This window comes from Helianthus annuus, chromosome 9, assembly GCF_002127325.2.
Source record: "Helianthus annuus cultivar XRQ/B chromosome 9, HanXRQr2.0-SUNRISE, whole genome shotgun sequence".
NCBI lineage: Eukaryota > Viridiplantae > Streptophyta > Magnoliopsida > Asterales > Asteraceae > Helianthus > Helianthus annuus.
The window spans coordinates 111,808,630-111,825,599 of NC_035441.2; positions in this window are offsets into that span (position 1 = coordinate 111,808,630).

Sequence of the window (16,970 nt, forward strand, 5' to 3'; positions counted from 1 at the left end):
AACCATCTTAGATCATGGGAGTGTATATTGAAGAAGTATGTGTTACCTAGAACGGAGTTGCAGGTTATCAAACAGTTATCGGAGTTCACAGATCAAGAACGTGTCATGTACAAAGCCGAGAAGATGATGATTAGTTTGTTGCAGCAAGCGATCAAAGAAGATATATTCATTCTGCTACAGCATGACAAAACTGCAAAGTCGATATGGGATGCTCTTAAAGTAAAATTTGAGGGAAGCGAGAGCATGATTAAAAGCAAGAAGGCGTTGTTAAAGAAAGAGTTTGATCTATTCAGCAGCTTACCGGGAGAGGATACAAAGAAGCTAATTGAGAGATACTGTCACTTAGTGCGATCATTGTCAATGTTGGGAGTTGAAAAGGATCGTGAAGAGTGGGTAGATAAGCTGGCTGATGCGTTGCCACAAAAAGAGTGGGGAACCGATCTGATGATTCTGAAAAACACGGGTGTTTATGATGGGTTGACGATCTCACAGTTCATCGAAAAGATAGAAAGTCAGGATCTGGAACAACAGAAGATCGCTAGGATGAATAGTCCGAGTGGTCAGCAGGATGTAAAGATGTACTATATAGGTAGCATTCCAGTTCCTGAAGCTGAGAGAAGTCCTAAAATCCAAACTGCTTTCAGTGCTGGTGATTCTACGGAAAAAGCTGATCAGAGTTCAACAAAAAGCAGCAGCGGATTCACATCATTTCCGAGTGTAAATCCCAAAGAGTCAAAGACAAGTTTTCAGTCTCAGGGCACAAAGACAGGAAATGGATACGTGATTCAGTGCAACATAGCTCTAAATCTTCCAGAAGGTCAAAGTTTCTCAGAAGACACTACAAAAGACCACATGGCTCTTCTTGGTTCTGTGTTGTTATCTTATGAGGGTCTTGTTGTTGGTCGGATCGGAAATCCTATGCTTACAAAGGAGGTTTACGATCAGATAGACGCCGAAGAAATGGAACTCATGGATATCAAATGGTGTCTTGCAAGTGTTCTTAGGTGTGCTAAAAAGTTTAAGACTATTACCGGGAGAAATGACTTTCTTGATGCTCATGTATCTACTTTAGGTTTTGATAAATCTAAAGTTACTTGTTTTCGATGCAGGGAGAAAGGCCATTTCAAACGGGAATGCAAAGGAAGAGAAGCTAGTGGTGCTCAGAATCCATTCGGAAAAGACGACTACTACTACTACTACTACTACCGGAAAGCCATTTATCAGCAAGTTGCTCAATCACAAGACTCACAGACGGCTCATGGTAGGAAGATCGAAGATTCTAAGAGAGCATGTTTAGTTGATTTCAGCTGGGACAAATACATATCATCTGATGGCAAAGCAGCATGCATAGTCGATCAAGATGATGAGAAACTACCTGATGGCTTTAGCTGGGATATGTTTGTTGATGAGAAAGGAGAGTTCAAGGCTTTCATCGCAAAGATTGTCAGAGAGCCAGACATGTTTGCTACCTGGATGAAGTCTATCGGTGTAAATGTGACGAGTGAAGATGAAAAGTCTGTTACATCTGATGAAATTTCAGAAAGTAGTAATGAACTTTCAGAAAATGTTGAGGAAATTTCAGTGAGTTCAGATGAGAGTGTTGAAAACGTGGCTAGTTCTGAAAAGGAAGTTATATTTGATCAAACTCCATCTGATTCTGGTTCATCAGATGCTGATTCTGAAAAGTCTGTACAGTTTGATCAGTCACCAACTGATAGTAGTAGTGATGATGAGGAAGAGAAACATATTAATGTTGCTAAATATCATCTTTCTCCTGAAAGTTTTCATTTTTATTTTGCAGATCGCATGGAAAAGTCGAAAGCAAAAAGAGCTGAAAAAGAACACATGGAAATGAAGATTGATAGTGTTGCTGAGGAGAATGCTAAGACTAAGCTGGTGAGTGAAGAGAAGATTATCGAAGTTGAGAAAGTAATTGAAGCTGAGAAGGTGAAAGAAGAAGAGAAGGTGATTGAAGTTGTGAAAACAATCGAAGTTGAAAAGATTGTTGAAGTTGTAAAGCCTTGCGAGAAGTGTTTGGAAGCTTGCAAGGAGTGTGCAGCAAAAGATGACATAATTGCTGAGTATGAGAAGAAGAAAGAACAGTTACTGTTTAATCTTAACTATGTGAAAGAATCGTATGATGTCTTGAACAAAACAGTAACTGGCCTTCAAAAGCAAACTCAGAGAGAGAACAAGCACTGACAATGATGAATGCAGTCATGATGTCAAAGCAAAAAGCCATAAACTTTTACATCGAAGAGAGTGCTAAATGGAAGCAAGAGTTGGAGACCGAGAAGATTGAAAATGAGAGGATTAGACGTTTACTGCTTAGCTATTCTAGTTCTGATTATCTCATTGATCGTATTTACCCAACTGTTGCAGGTATGGAAGCTTTTCAAGAAGAGAAGCCGAAAGAAAAGAAAGATTGTGGTAAGAAACCGACTGTTAGCTATAACAAATGTCCACCTCCGATTTGGGAAGGATACTCTCCTAGAAAACCAAACGAGGAGCAACTTGAAAAAGCAGTCAATATAAAGCTTAAAACCGACACTACTGACGCTTTACCAGATAACATTGATGTCACGTTTACCTCGTCCGATACTGATCATGAGTCTGAGTTAATTAAAAAGGTGGTCGATCAAGTGTTGGATACTGATGAGGAGTCCGAGTCAAAATCTGAGTCTGGAAAGTCAAAACGGTCAGTCAACAGGGAAAATTCGTCGGTCAAACGGTCTTACAGTAAAGAATTTTTGTTATCAAAAGAAAATTTGAATGATGAAGCATTTGAAGTAGTTTATACTTTGAATGGTTCTGACAAATTATATTACAACAAAGAGTTTCCAATAATGAGCATTAAAACGGAATTGATTAACAAAACTTTCAAATTAATAGAAATTAATATTCCTGAATTGAAAGTTTTAAAAAGTTTTGAAAAACCTAAAAAATATACTTCAAGAGTTCAACAACGTCTAAACAAGAAAAAGGGTTACAATTCTGGTCCTGGTTTTCAAAAGAAACCTAACCAAAATCGTAGCTACAAAAAGAAAGGTTTAGGTTTTGTTCCACTAGAAAATGATAAAAATGAGAAAAATTCTAAAACAAAAACTGAATTTGTGTCAGGTGGAAGCTCAAATGAGGAACAGAAGAAACCATTCTGGAAACAATCGAACCAGGAGTTTCTTGCTGAGAAGAGAAGGAATGGAACTGGAGTGTTTCATCCAAGAGAGAATCGTACCTGTTACAAGTGCAATGAAGCTGGTCACATTGCATGGAATTGTACAAAAAATGCCAAAACAAAACAGGGAGTTTCTCAGAAACTAAAAGAAGAAGTTGTTGATATTGAACCACCAACTGAAAAACTTAAAGTTTTTGAAAATTCAACATACGAAGTTGGTGAATGTTCAAAGAAGAATAGGTATGAAAAGAAAGGAAAAGACAACCAAGTGTGGGTTGCTAAGAAGGTTGATGTGAATGTCGGCGATGAATCTGGTTCCACAAAGCCAGAAGCGCCACAAGTTGAGGAGAAAATTTCAGTAAATGATGATGATTTTCCATCGCTGAAATTTGAGGAGATTAAAAAGAAAGTTGGTAAAACAGAGATTTCAAATCAGTTTTACAATGAGAAAAAGGATTTTGATGTCGAGAAAACATTCAACGGGAATGTTAAAAAGATTTTTGGGAAAATGTTGAGTGGAAAAGCAAAGGGGGTAAAAGATTTTTATGCTACCAAAAAGGCAACATACAACCCCACTGAGCAAGAATTGAAAACCATCAAGTCTGAAAAGACTTGGATGGAAGTTTGTTTTCCATGATAGTCGAAGGACTATGCCGGAGATCCCAAGTTTATATCGTGGATCAGGAATCGGCATCATTCTAGTGTTTAAAAGTTTGTTTGAAAAATTTTGAATAGTATTTGATGTTTGCAGGTTGAAGGACTACGCCGGAGCTTCCAGGTTGGTAAGTGCGAAGCAGGAATCGGCACTTTGATGGATAACATGTAGACGTAACATTCCTACATGTGGTATTGGTTTACCATATCTACAAGTGGTATTGGTATTGATTGATTGTACCTACAAGTGGAAATTTTTACAAATGGTACAAGAGGTTTGTGAACTGTGAATGGTAAATCAGGGACATTAAATTGTACTTGATTTACTAAATATGGTTAAAATAGACAAGATGATGAACCACATCCCCGAATAGGATGCTAACCTACAAGTGGTAAAACCAAACTCATTTTCCGGAAAAATCATTTTGATTAAAACAAACTTAAGTGTTTTGAGATCTAAATGAGAAAATGGTTTGTGAGAGGGGGAGTTCAGATTGTTTATGCCGAGTGAATGGCGATTTGATGTGATTCGATGTCAGTTGTCTAGTTTTTGTATAGTTTGTTTTGAATTGTCTTCAAGTGGGTCAAGAGCTTAGATAGTTTTCAAATTTCTTTAATGTGTTTGCCTTTTAGGGGGAGTAGAAATTTCTGAAAATCCAAAAACATTAGAAAATTTGAAAAAGCCAAAAACATGATAAATTCAAAAAAGAGTTTCGTTGTGAAAAAGAGGAAATGATAGTACATCAGTGTACTGTCACAACATGCTAAAGAATTGGAGAGTTAAAAATGTGATAAACAATCTCACTGCGGATATGCCAGTAGGTTTTTACACATTTAGTAGATTGTGACGAGATATAAACCTAATTTCAAACTTGCTTGTTCTGTGGGTTAACACAAGCTTGGATATATAGGTAACCCCTGAAATCTTGTTTGAAAGGTCCCTTATTCTGAGATACTAGGTCTTTATGCTCAGTGATATCTGGGGTATTATCCCGGGACATCTGCTGTATGGAAGTACTGACCTAGTCCCCGGATAATGCTTTCCGCAAAAGCTTGAAACATAGCTTCGCCCTTAGCATGCTGATGAAACAATAAAATTGATAGTCGCTGCTGTTGAAACAAAAAGATCCTCTAAAAGGGACACACCGAAAAGTCGAAGCCGTCATCTCTCTGCGTATACGGAAATATCGACCTGAGCTCTCACGGCCCTCGCATCTAACCCCTATACAGATATCAGCTGTGGTATACTCACCTGTAAGACTGAATATTGGGATCTGGATACGGGAGTATATTCAAGTAGTGAGACACAAGAATAAGCTAGTATCTAAGACATTAATATCGTATCTCGGATCAATTGAACTTTGTGTGAAAATTTCAGTGGACCGATATACTGACAATCTAGGTGAATTGTTTAGAACTGAAAATGAAATCAAGCTTAACGGTGTTAGTGACATGTTTTAAAACTGATATGATCCTCTTACACGAACTCACAAAAATATTGTCTGTAAATATTTCTTTACTGCATTACATGTTTCGTTATGACAAAAATCCAAAAAGATTTTGTGTGTGTTTTAGCATAAATATTTTTTAAAAAAAAATCAAAAAGATTTTCGACAACTGATGTTGGAAAGCTAATTTTCAAAATTCCGAGTGCTAAACATGATGACATTGTTGTTTGGGGAAGAGTGTAAAATTGTTATAACATAGTTTTCAAATCAACAAGTGATTCATCATATGCAAATGATTTGAGGGAGAATTGTAGTTGGTACATATGTTATGAGAGTGAGTTAGTGTTGGTGCACTTAAATGTTAAATTTAGAAATCTTATTGCTGGGTTAAGAATGTGCAGGTTTTAGCCAGGTTTCGATTCCTGAAAACCTATGTTTGAGTCAGGCTGATCAATCCTGAAATCCTGTATAGGCCAGACAACGATCCTGAAGATGTTGCTGAAGAACAAAGGAATGCCAGCAAATCGAGAGGGGGAGTCTAAAGATACCTGAGCAGAATGAGAGTAAGAAGAGTCTGTTGGTGAAAAGAAAAAAGCCCAGAGACTGATCAAGACAAAAGATGTGAAGTCACAGCATGGTGATGAACGACTCCATCAACATCTGAGGGGGAGTCTGTTGGTGCACTACATCTGTTGATTTCGTCTTGGATCAAGTCATATATTGTTTTGTATAGATTAGGGCTCAATATACGAGAAAATAGGAGAATGTATGTGTTTAGGAGAAGGTTTCGCTTAAATGGTCTTAGAAGGTTTCGCTTGTATATCAAGTGATTGGTTTCGCTTGAGTGTTCACATAAGGTTTCGCTTGTGTGAACATGTCACTTCAAGCGAAACCTGATCACTATATATACCATTGAAGCGAATTCATTTGTAACTTTTGTGATTTCCATACCGAGGTGCTGCCGGTGTGACGTTTGAGCTGTAAACGTTGATATATCAATACAACAGTAGATTAAAGTGAAGAACAAGCTATTTCTACCTACGTTTCTTATTATTCCGCATCTGAAACTTAGGAAAACGCCTCTGAACGACTCGTTAGGTCGAGAACACGATCCTACAGGAAACTCTATCGTATTCGTATCGTCTTCAATAGGAATCGAAATATCAGAAATCATTGCACCGAACACTCAAAGCAGGCTGTGGGTCGATCAGGCTCCTAGCCGATCGAACAGCCCAGCCGATCGGACTGACTGTCCGATCGAGCAGGCTGTCCGATCGGCTAGCTCTTTCCCTTTTTAGAAGCCTATAAATAGGCCTGTCATTGTCATTCTTTCCACTTTTGGAAACCCTCTAACCGACCAGCTCGTGTTCTTCACTATTTCTCAGATTTCTCCCAATCCCGGTAAGATTTCATCCTAAATCTTGTACGTTTTTGATCTATGCACACTTCTTCACCTTTCTGTCTTTCAAATCTTGATTTCTAACCGTGAAATCATCAAGATCTAAGTGTTCTAGGATGATGTCATCAAGGAGTTCTTCAAGAACTTCATGTATTGGCCTCAATCCACCAAGAATCACTTGAATCTAGCCGATTTCCACATAAACAAACTAAGATCTATCACATATCTGAACATTTACATGGTGTGAAGGATTGAAAGAAGGATTTTCAACTTTCTTTCAACTCTTTTACACTCAATGCCTTCAAACCGGTAGAAACGGGGCTTGAGCCAACTCACAAATCATTCTAATGGTTGTGTGGTTCAAGATTCGGATTCTATCTGCGAGGTTCACCGATCTCGGGTAAACGTTAAACTACCGTTCTGAACCGTTCACCGGCCGGACATTGGGTGATTCCTGTCCGAGCAGGGGAAACAAGTAAGAACAAAGGTTCCATGGTTCAGCTCGTTGTCAAAATACTTCGATATAACATCAAACAATCAGAACAGCCAAGTGTTAGATGAACAGGCCGACCAGGTCAGAATGCTGACCGATCGAACAGACTGTTCGAACGAACAGCCCAACCGATGGACATGTCAGCCGATCGACCAGGTCAGCCGATCGGCTAGCACATGGCCCCACACTTTGACAATTTCATGAAGTATAGAATTGAACGAAGTGATGTTCGATCGAACTACGGTTTTGGTTGAATTACTCTTCGGATCATGAGATACTATGCTTCAACCCTTAAGCGATTTTCAACTCATTTGACGTATTGGCGTGCCACCCGATCGAACATGCCGTCCGATCAAGTGACATCCCACTAAGGACCCATTCTGAAGTACCTAACCGATCGGTTAAGCCGGCCGATCGAACAGGCCGTTCGATCAATCGACCTGAAAGGTAAGGACACTTCAATGTTCTCAAATACTACAACGAAAACTTCAAAAGGACAAGCCATCATACACAAACACATCCTACTCAAAGGAAGAAACAATCCACTCGAACTGTCCGAACGGACTGTCTAACCGAATGAACAACCTGTTCGATCGACCAGGCTGTTCGACCCATCATCACTTGTTTCCATTTAACGCGTTACTCATCGTTATGCTATCGAACTATTCAGGCTAACCCTACTCTCAAGCGCTCCCTTCAATCCATCAATCAATCGCTGTGAGTATACTCGAACCCTTTTTGCTTTAGCACTTTTGGGTGTTACATACGTTACTTATCTAAAATCACAATCGAACACACTACTCAATTATTTAAACGCTAACCGTTCTGCATGTATTACGTGACTAAATGAATGCTTGTTGTTATGTTTACACGTGGAATGCTGTCTACCTGCCTTAACGACGTAGTACTATAGTTTGGACTCAGCACCCGTTCACACGGGGGTTGTTAAGGACAATTACTTGCATGGATTACGGTGGTAATCATGTATTGCGAACTGTCTCGGACAGTCAACCCGCAGTCATTGGTATCGATAGATCCATGTCGATAATTAACATGCTTCGTTTTCCTCTGTGTACGTGCTGGTTATGCGTAAACTATTTCGAACTCTTTATGCTATTATCAAACTTGTATGCTCACCTTTACATTTTATGTATTGACTTTATTTTAACGTATGTGATAGGCAATTAGGATGCTTATCTGCTAGGAAGGCGAGCTTAGAATAAGCGTCTAGAGCATAGTTGTCTGTAGATCTTGCAGATCGAGTCTCTAGAGGCATTTGAACAATTATATTATCTATATTTGAATCTGAGTTGTCGGAACAGGACATTTGACTAGTTGTTATCTGTAATAATTTGTTTTACTATTTGGGATACGGTATGGGACGTATTAATTAAACTAAATAGTAATGATAGTTGTTGTGGGAACTTCTGGACAATCTGTTTCGCTCAGTGCCATGCCCCGATGATTCCGCCATCGGTTGGGGTGTGACAGATTGGTATCAGAGCCATAACTATAGGGAATTAGGCAAGACACGACCTAGTCCGAGTCGCTGTCTTAGAGACCTAGACTATTGTTAGGAACCAACAGACCAAGCTTATGTGCTATACCCATCTATTTCTCGCTATCACTGCACTCGAATTTTCAAATAGAATCAAGCGATTTAGTCAGGATTAGGTGTGAAAACCGCAAACTCTCGACTAAATTGCTTGGTTAATGCTGATTTTATCAATTCATCAATGATTTCTTCATTAATTTTTCAGAACCAGCGAGGAGAATTATACCAAATCAGGATTGAATCCCATATTTTGATGAATAATCTCCTCAAATTTTACTAAAACAAGGAAGAAGTTGCTAAGTTAGGGGTGAAACCCTAACCTTGACAACTTGTTTCAGATTTTTTATTTTATCTCACCAAAGCCTCGACGGACTCTAACGACCTGAAATCGCGAGTATGACCTAGGGAATGCGTGTTGAATGCCCAAGAATCGAGGTAGAAACACGAACCTGAAAGTCGAAATGTGACGACAAGTCTATTGTGAATAGTTGAATCGCTTTGGGTAGTCGACGTCTAATAGCCGCAGACAATCTATCTCTCGATTTTATGTGTTTCGATCCTGAGCCCGTAATTGCTTACTCAGATCATTTATCGATTTTATGTGCTTTATGTGTACTTACCTGTTATGTGTTTGAATTTTTGGAGGATTATTCGATTTTGCCATCACTTCGATCGACACACACGACTTGTATTGCTATTCTATCTCAAGACGCTAACAAGTCGCTGCAATTTTAGACAATATTATGCTACGAATATACTATACCACTCGACATGCTATACGACTATACCATACTAACTCGATATGCTACTCGCGATCGCTATATTCGAATAACTCGTAAAACTTAGACGCAGTCAGGATACTATATGTGCTACTGTGTGCGGATAGGAGAATTACGTGACATTAACTGCATCTGTGATTAAATGCCTATGTGTTTATGTGCTTTTGTGATTCTGTGCTCTATGTGCTTCTGTGCTACTGTGATTACGTGAATCTGTGGTTTTGTGCCTATGTGTTTATGTGATTCATGCCTTATCGTGTTCCTAAGCTCTAGTAAGTACTAGACGTGTGAGGTGAGATCCGATTTGTTGTGTCTGAGACCTACGAGAATGTCTGTTGCAGACCATGTCATCATTTGGACACCGTACCCCTCTTACTCGCCAAGAAAAGAGAGACAAGCATCTCGCTGCTATCATCGCCAAGCAAGTGGCAAAAGCTGTAAGCGAGGTGTATGAAAACGTCAGCAAATCATCTGAGGAGTCGCGAACCGATGCTCCTAAAGATGCTAACAAGACCGTTTTCAGTTTCAAACAGTTCAAGGCATGCGAACCAAAAGAGTTTACCGGAGAAGATGGCCCTACCGCCATGTTTCAATGGTTTGATTCGGTTGAAGTCATTCTGCGCCAAAGCGGCTGTCCTGAAAATCTCCGTACCCTAAATGTGACCGGCGTCTTCCAGTCCCGAGCTCTAGACTGGTGGACGGCCGAACGAAACAAACGCGGGAATGATGCAGCTTATGAGCTGACTTGGGAAGAGCTGAAGGCCATCATGATGAACGAATTCGGCTCTCCCCATGAACGCCAAAAGCTGGAGGACAAGTTTTGGAACATCAAGCAGAAGGACGGAGACAACGCTGCTTTAACTGCTCGCTTCAAGCAGCTTAGCATTATCTGTCCCGATCATGTCAAGACGCTAGACATGGCCATCAAGAAGTACATTCGAGCTCTATCTGATTGTGTTGCCGACTTTGTTCACGCCGCCAAGACATCATCAATTGAGGAGACTTACTTGCTTGCCGCCGAGATCAATGACAAGCGAGTAAAAGCTGGTTTCTGGGATAAGCCATCCAAGTCTCTGCATCAAGCTACTACTGCACCGACCGCCGACTCCACTGCTTAACCATCCAAGTCATCACGCCGAAAGAAGAAGCACAACAATAGCAGCTCCAGCAACAAGAACTGCGCTGTCACAACAACTGCTGCTCCTCTGCAAGCCGTACAGGCCCAGCAGCAGTCTCATCACTGACCAGCTCCAGTGACCAATGCACCGCCAGCAAAGCATGCTTACACAGGTCCCCACCCGCTCTGCCCGACATGCTCATATCATCATCCGGTGGGAATCGCCTGTCGTTTCTGCGCTCACTGCAACCTCTACGGTCATTTGACTACGAACTGTCGCTATGGTCCCCGTAACACCGCAGCTCCTGCCGCCGCTCATCAAGCTCTACTCCCAGCCCCTCAAGGCCAACCCGCAGCTCAAGCACCCGCGGTCAATGCTCGAGTCTGCTTTGCATGTGGTGACCCTAACCACTTTGCAAACATGTGCCCAAACAGGGTAGTGAAACAAGAGCCCCAGCAGCAGCAGCAGCCTCAGCAGCAGCAACAAGCAGCATGTGCCAGAACCTTCAACATCAACGCCCGTTAAGCTCAGGATGACAACAACATGGTTAATGGTACGTTCCTTGTGAATGGTATTTATGCATCGTGTTTGTTTGATACTGGAGCCGATAACTGCTTTGTGTCGTTTGAATTCGAGAAGCCCCTTAGTCATAAGCGCTCTTATTTCCCCTCGTCATTCGAAGTCGAAGTCGCTATTGGAAGAACTGTCGCCGTTAACTCTGTTCTCCGTGATTGTACCCTCGAGCTCAACAATCATATCTTCCATATTGACCTTATTCCAATGCAGCTCGAAAGTTTCGATGTCATAGTAGGCATGGACTTTCTTCGCGAAAACCATGCTGAAGTTGTGTGTTTTGATAAGATGATTCGATTCTCGCTCGCGAATGGAGACCTATTATGTGTGTACGGTGAAACAGCTTCGAAAGGTCTCAAGCTCATGTCATGCATCCAAGTTGGCAAGTATCTCCGCAAGGAACACAGAGCGTTCTTGGCCAACATTGTAGTAGCGGAAAAGGAAAAGAAAAGGAAGGCCGAAGTCAAAGACGTTCCAGTGGTTCGTGAATTTCCTCAGGTGTTCCCTGATGATCTTCCGGGACTCCCGCCGAGTCCTGATGTCGACTTTCGTATCGACCTCATTCCTGGAGCTAATCCCGTAGCCAAAGCTCCATATCGACTCGCTCCATCCGAGATGCAGGAACTTTCGAACCAACTCCAGGAGTTACTTGAAAAAGGCTTTATTCGCCCGAGCACCTCTCCTTGGGGCGCACCAGTCCTTTTCGTTAAAAAGAATGATGGGTCGTTCAGGATGTGCATCGACTATCGGGAGTTGAATAAGTTAACCATCAAGAATCGTTACCCTCTACCTCGAATCGATGACTTATTTGATCAGCTGCAAGGTGCCAAGTGTTTTCGAAGATCGATCTACGTTCAGGTTACCATCAATTGCGCATTCAAGAGGAAGACATCCCTAAAACCGCTTTTCGAACTCGATACGGCCACTATGAATTCGTTGTTATGCCTTTTGGTTTAACCAATGCACCAGCGATTTTCATGGATCTGATGAACAGCGTGTGTAAGCCATTTCTAGGTTGTTTCGTCATCGTGTTCATCGAAGATGTCTTGATCTATTCCAAGTCAAAAGCCGAACACGCGCAACATCTACGTTTGGTTCTCGAACTACTCCAGGGGAATCAACTCTATGCCAAGTTCTCCAAGTGCGAATTCTGGCTGGAGGAGGTTCAGTTTCTGGGTCACATCGTTAATAGTCAAGGTATTCATGTCGATCCCGCGAAGATTGAAGCAGTTAAGAGCTGGATTACGCCTAAAAACCCGTCTGAAGTTCGTTCTTTTCTCGGACTAGCGGGCTATTATCGACGATTTATCGAAGGATTCTCTAAGATCGCTGTGCCGCTTACCGCCCTTACTCATAAAGACAAGCCTTTTGTTTGGGGAACCGAACAAGAGTCTGCTTTTCGCACCCTCAAGCATATGCTTTGCAATGCTCCTGTTCTCACATTGCCCGACGGAAACAATGATTTCATTGTCTATTGTGATGCTTCCAACCTTGGTCTTGGCTGTGTTCTCATGCAACGGGACAAGGTTATAGCTTACGCATCTCGTCAGCTCAAAATCCACGAGAAGAACTATACAACCCATGATCTCGAGCTAGGCGCAGTTGTTTTTGCATTGAAGATTTGGCGACACTACCTGTACGGTACCAAGTGTACGATCTTCACCGATCACAGGAGTTTACAACACATCTTTAATCAGAAAGAACTTAACATGCGTCAACGCCAATGGGTAGAACTTCTTAACGACTACGACTGTGAGATTCGTTATCACCCAGGCAAAGCAAATGTTGTTGCTGACGCACTCAGCAGACGGAGTTATTTGCTCAGTATTCGCAATACCCAAGCCCAGCATAACCTCGAAACCCTCATCCGCGAAGCCCAACATGCTTGTTTCAATGAACGTACCTTGAAGAAAGAGAGGATTTATCACGATGGAGCTCAGCTGGTAAGCAAAGCAAATGGGATTTTCTATAATCTGGACCGAATTTGGATCCCTAAGCGGACCTATTTACGAAAGATTATAATGAACGAAGCTCACAAATCCCGATATTCTATTCATCCCGGTGCCGATAAAATGTACCAGGATCTTCGCTACAAGTACTGGTGGTTGGGCATGAAACGAGATATTGCTCTTTATGTTGGAAGTTGCCTGACTTGTGCGAGAGTTAAGGCTGAACATCAACGACCTTCTGGCTTACTCGAACAACCTCCAATCCCCATATGGAAGTGGGAGAGTATAGCTATGGATTTCATAACCAAACTTCCGCCCACGCCATCAGGTCACGACAACATTTGGGTTATAGTTGATCGTCTGACCAAATCAGCCCACTTTTTGCCAATACGGGAAGACTACAAGGTAGAACGACTGGCCCGAATCTACACCGACAAGATCATTTGTAATCATGGTACGCCTCGTGACATCATTTCAGACCGTGACGCTCGGTTTACCTCGCGATTGTGGCAAACGTTTCAAGCAGCTCTTGGTACGATGCTTAACCTGAGTACCGCATTCTATCCTCAAACCGACGGACAGACTGAAAGAACGATTCGTACTCTTGAAGACATGCTCCGCGCGTGTGACGTAGACTTCGGTGGTAGTTGGAACAAATACCTACCGTTAGTCGAATTCTCGTACAACAACAGTTATCATGCCAGCATCCAAATGGCACCATTCGAGGCCTTATACGGAAGAAGATGTCGTTCACCTATTGTGTGGCACGAGATCGGTCATTCGCAACTAACCGGTCCCGAGCTACTACAAGAGACAACTGACAAAATCCTCCAGATTCGAGACAACTTGTCGAAAGCCCGGGATAGACAGAAAAGTTACGCCGATAGAAGACGCAAGCCCCTTGAATTTGACGTTGGCGACTATGTACTCCTAAAGGTATCACCTTGGAAGGGTGTGGTCAGATTCGGCAAGAAAGGGAAACTAGCGCCTCGATATGTTGGACCTTTTAAGATTCTGGAAAGGATCGGCAAAGTCGCCTACAGACTCGAACTACTGGAGGAACTAAGTAACGTCCACCCAACTTTCCATGTGTCAAACCTCCGAAAATGCCTAGCTGGTCATGATCTGATTATGCCTCTCGACGACCTTCAAGTCAACGAAACGCTGCATTTCGTTGAAAAGCCTGTCGAAATCATGGATCGCCAAACCAAGCAACTCAGACGCTCGCGCATCCCTATCGTGAAAGTCCGATTGGAAGGCAAACGAGGCGCGGAGTTTACTTGGGAACTCGAAAGCGACATGAAGGCTAAGTACCCGCAGTTGTTCAAATGAAGATCTGAAGCGAGAAATTGGTAAGATCATTCACGGTGCTGTGCAGCTTTCAACCTAATTTCGGGACGAAATTCCCTAAACAAGGGGAGGCTGTAACACCCCGTGTTACCGAATGTCAAAGTCAAAGTCAAAGTCAAGTTTGACTTCTTTGACTGTATCTAGTCTAAATTGTGTGTTGTTAGTTGTATTATGTGGAGTAAGTGTTATTAATCAAAAGAATCGAAGTAATCGAATGTTTAATCGACGCGAAACGCTTTACGACTGTGAATAGTAGGAAGTAGCAATGCGATAAAGTTAATCAATCAATAATCAAGCTAATCGAATCATCAATCGAACTTGAAACTCGAACTATGCGAATTTGGTGTTATATTACGTGTGTGTGTGCCTTACGTGTTACATGTGCGTGCTTACTTTATGTTATGTGTGGTGATCAATCGAATCGAAACTCGAAGCTCAATCGAAATCGAATTATGATGAATGGTAGTGAAAGGATAATGTGAAATATAGATGCTTGTATATAGATATAGTGGTTGGGACTAAAAGTAATTTGAATAGGAAACTCTATCATATTCGTATCGTCTTCAATCGGAATCAAAATATCAGAAATCGTCGCACCGAACACTCAAAGCAGGTTGTGGGTCGATCAGGCTCTTAGCCGATCGAATAGCCCAGCCGATCGGACGGACTGTCCGATCGAGCAGGCTCTCCGATCGGGATGCCTGGCCGATCGGCTAGCTCTTTCCCTTTTTGGAAGCCTATAAATAGGCCTGTCATTGTCATTCTTTCCACTTTTGGAAACCCTCTAACCGACCAGCTCGTGTTCTTTACTATTTCTCAGATTTCTCCCAATCCCAGTAAGATTTCATCCTAAATCTTGTACGTTTTTGATCTATGCACACTTCTTCACCTTTCTATCTTTCAAATCTTGATTTCTAACCGTGAAATCATCAAGATCTAAGTGTTCTAGGATGATGTCATCATGGAGTTCTTCAAGAACTTCATGTATTGGCCTCAATCCACCAAGAATCACTTGAATCTAGCCGATTTCCACATAAACAAACTAAGATCTATCACAGATCTGAACATTTACATGGTGTGAAGGATTGAAAGAAGGATTTTCAACTTTCTTTCAACTCTTTTACACTCAATGCCTTCAAACCGGTAGAAACGGGGCTTGAGCCAACTCACTAATCATTCTAATGGTTGTGTGGTTCAAGATTCGGATTCTATCTGCGAGGTTCACCGATCTCGGGTAAACGTTAAACTACCGTTCTGAATCGTTCACCGGCCGGACATTGGGTGATTCCTGTCCGAGCGGGGGAAACAAGTAAGAACGAAGGTGCCATGGTTCAGCTCGTTGTCAAAATACCTCGATATAACGTCAAACAATCAGAACAGCCAAGTGTTAGACGAACAGGCCGACCAGGTCAGAATGCTGACCGATCAAACAGGTTGTTCGAACGAACAGCCCAACCGATCGGACATGTCAGCCGATCGACCAGGCCAGCCGATCGGCTAGCACATGGCCCCACACTTGACAATTTCATGAAGGATAGTATTGAACGAAGTGATGTTCGATCGAACTACGGTTTGGGTTGAATTACTCTTCAGATCATGAGATACTATGCTTCAACCCTTAAGCGATTTTCAACTCGTTCGACGTATTGGAGTGCCACCCGATCGAACATGCCATCCGATCAAGTGACATCCCACTAAGGACCCATTCTGAAGTACCTAACCGATCGGTTAAGCCAGCCGATCGAACAGGCCGTTCGATCGATCGACCTGAAAGGCAAGGACATTTCAGTGTTCTCAAATACTACAACGAAAATTTCAAAAGGACAAGCCATCATACACAAACACATCCTACTCAAAGGAAGAAACAATCCACTCGAACAGTCCAACCGATCGAGCCTACCAGCCGATCGAACAGGCTGTCCGAACGGACTGTCTAACCGAACGAACAACCCGTTCGATCGAACCTACAGTTCGATCGACCAGGCTGTTCGACCCATCATCACTTGTTTCCATTTAACGCGTTACTCATCGTTATGCTATCGAACTATTCAGGCTAACCCTACTCTCAAGCGCTCCCTTCAATCCATCAATCAATCGCTGTGAGTATACTCGAACCCTTTTTGCTTTAGCACTTTTGGGTGTTACATACGTTACTTATCTAAAATCACAATCGAACACACTACTCAATTATTTAAACGCTAACCGTTCTGCATGTATTACGTGACTAAATGAATGCTTGTTGTTATGTTTACACGTGGAATGCTGTCTACCTGCCTTAACGACGTAGTACTATAGTTTGGACAGCACCCATTCACACGGGGGTTGTTAAGGGCAATTACTTGCATGGATTACGGTGGTGATCATGTATTGCGAACTGTCTCGGACAGTCAACCCACAGTCATTGGTATCGATAGATCCATTTCGATAATTAACATGCTTCGTTTTCCTCTGTGTACGTGCTGGTTATGCGTAAACTA